This window comes from Colobus angolensis, unplaced genomic scaffold (genome assembly GCF_000951035.1).
Source record: "Colobus angolensis palliatus isolate OR3802 unplaced genomic scaffold, Cang.pa_1.0 Scaffold171, whole genome shotgun sequence".
NCBI classification, from domain to species: Eukaryota; Metazoa; Chordata; class Mammalia; order Primates; family Cercopithecidae; genus Colobus; species Colobus angolensis.
Genome location: NW_012114833.1, coordinates 1,304,468 through 1,307,093, shown reverse-complemented (window position 1 = coordinate 1,307,093; position 2,626 = coordinate 1,304,468). Strand labels below are relative to the sequence as shown.

The 2,626-nt window shown below is 44.0% G+C and overlaps 1 pseudogene across 1 annotated transcript in view; it reads right to left on the bottom strand.

Moving 5' to 3' along the window:
- Positions 1-2,404, bottom strand: part of LOC105509191 — an 8,088-nt pseudogene extending 5,684 nt beyond the window's left edge. The window contains exon 1 of the transcript XR_001001399.1: positions 2,376-2,404. The product of XR_001001399.1 is annotated as a small nuclear ribonucleoprotein-associated protein N-like (transcript). The remainder of the gene's footprint in view (positions 1-2,375) is intronic.
- Between the last annotated feature and the right edge of the window lie 222 nt (positions 2,405-2,626).

Sequence of the window (2,626 nt, the reverse complement as noted above, 5' to 3'; positions counted from 1 at the left end):
GGGGCGGGAGACCCGGGTCCGCCTTCCCGGGACACAGGGGCTTCAACATCTGAGCCGAGGGGCCCAGAGACAGCAAGACCGGTGGTGTCTCTGGTCCCGGAAAAGAGGACGGGCTGGCGTTGTGGTTCTGCGTCCCATGATTACAGATTGGGGAAACTGAGGCCTTGAGAAAGAGAGGGGCTCCCACAAGCTCTCCTTTCGAGGCATGGGCACTGATTCCCATTCTGTCCCCCGTGCGAGGCCGCCTCTTATCATCTGGGAGTGCATTTCACGAGTTTGCCCTGAGTGGAGAAGCAGAGGCCGGGGAGCGCGGTGAAAAGAGTTGGGCTGAGAGTAAGAGACCTGGATTCGAGACTTCGCCACCGACAGACAATTTTGCGTTCTGGGCCAAATCTCTTTCCTGTACTGGGCCTCAGTTTCCTCGTGTCTAAAACGGGGCAGTGTTTCTCAAAATATGGTTCTTACACCATTTGCTTTGAAATTCTCTGAGATGCCGGCTTTACAGTGCGGGACTCAATTCAGACTTGTGTAGAATCTGAACTTATGCCTAGGAGGTTCCTGTATATACTGATGTTTGAATCTCATTGATTTTAAGTGCTTTCCTGCTGTGAGCACTAGATATCCATTCTTCGCTTTGAGGCAGCTGATGCCAGGTCAGGAACTTTGAAAGAACTGGAATGGTTAGCTCAGTAAAGACAGCACTGGAAGGGAAATAACTTTTTAAAAATTGAAAATATTGTTAATGGCAAAGGGGGCTTCCACTTCATCTTTAGGCTAAAAGAGGCAGAACTAGGACTAACAGGTGAATTCTACAAGAAGACAAGATTTTTGCTTAATAGAAGGACTTAAATGGAAGAATCATCAGAGTTGACCAGCGATGGAGTGAATGGATTGCCTCCGTGCCTCTTTTCAAGAGAGGTATATAGGTATTAGATGAAAGTCCTTTCCAACTTGAAAGTCTGTGATTCTAAGGAGTTGTTCTGCATCTATCTGGTGCTGACTCTGCCCTCAGGGCAAATGTGACTTTTTTCTTCTCTCTTTTCTTGACACTTCCATCACTTTAGCCTACATCTCCTGTAAATAAGGCCAATGCCTCTGACCTTACGTAATCTCTTCCTGGTTGTCCTGGGCACCATCCTTCTTTTCAAGGACTTTGGAATGACCCAGTATCTGATAGAGGCACCTTAAATGTTTGTTAAATGAATAAGTAAACTGGGTCCCACCCTATGGGTTAGTAGGTTTTTTCTAAGAAGAACTTGGAAATGCCTCTGAAGATTTTATGTTTGACCAGGAGAAGCCAGTGAACTCTCAGTCACAAAATTGAGGACTCCCAGTTGGGAGGACCCCTTGAGGTTGTTTAGACCAGCCTTCTCCTCCCTGGAACATAATCCCTGCTTGAATCCTCTCTTCAGCAATATGTGTATAGATGTGAGAGAATTTTTGCAGTCTGTTGGCTAGCTTTCCATGCATCATATAAAAACAGTTCTCTTATAGACTTGACTTGCCAGTTCGCACACACCACCAGTGCCAGCTAATTTTTTTTTTTTGTATATTTAGTAGAGGTGGGGTTTCACCATGTTGGCCAGGCTGGTCTCGAACTCCTGACCTCAAGTAATCCGCCTGCCTCAGCCTCCCAAAGTGCTGGGATTACAGGTGTGAGCCACTGTGCCTGGCCTCTAGCATACCTTTAGTCTTCTAATCAAACATTATTATGTCCTTATTTTGTGCATTACAGAGCTTGCCTAAGTCACTTTTTCAACACCTGCTAGAATGCTTAGGAATGTTTATGTTATCTTAGGGAGCAGAGGCTCCATATTATGACCCAGTTCTGCTGACTTGCTCCCCCGCCCCCACAAAAAAAAAGGTTAGGGTTGAGCCAAAACTTCCTGCCAGTGTTTATCGACTTGTTTGTGTTTCCCAAGATTAAAAAATAAAAAAGTTGTGAAATGCTTATTCAGATGTTATCCAGGTACTGGGTAAAATGATCTTAATTTGTTGGAGTTTTTAGAACTTCTTGATCTAAAAGTTTCCTTTTAAAGAAGCATCTGAATTAACATTCTCATAAGTGTGTTCTTCAGGCCACTGGTCTGAAGAAATGGCTCTGAAAAAAGGATTTGAAGCTAATAATAAGTTTGAGAAAGCCACATACCATTGTTCTTTCTTGAGGCTTCTCAATATGTAATACCACATTAAAAGCACTGAGAGGTCCTGTAATAAGGAAATGTGCTTTATAAGCCAAGATAATAACTTGTTTCATTTGTTTAATCTACTTGATGTAAAATCTATTTTTTTTTTTAATTGAAGCACACATTAGCAAATTCTGACCTAGAGTGGGGATCTTCTTACTGTATATAGCCTGTGAACCAAACCTGCACCTACTACTTGTTTATATGGTCTGTGAGCTAAGAATGCTTTTTACATTTTTCTTTTTTTTTTTAGACGGAGTCTCTCTCTGTCGTCCAGGCTGGAGTGCAGTGGTGTCATCTTGGCTCACTGCAAGCTCCGCCTTCCGGGTTCACGCCATTCTCCTGCCTCAGCGTCCTGAGTAGCTGGGACTACAGGCGCCCACCACCACGCCCAGCTAATTTTTTGTATTTTTAGTAGAGACGGGGTTTCACCGTGGTAG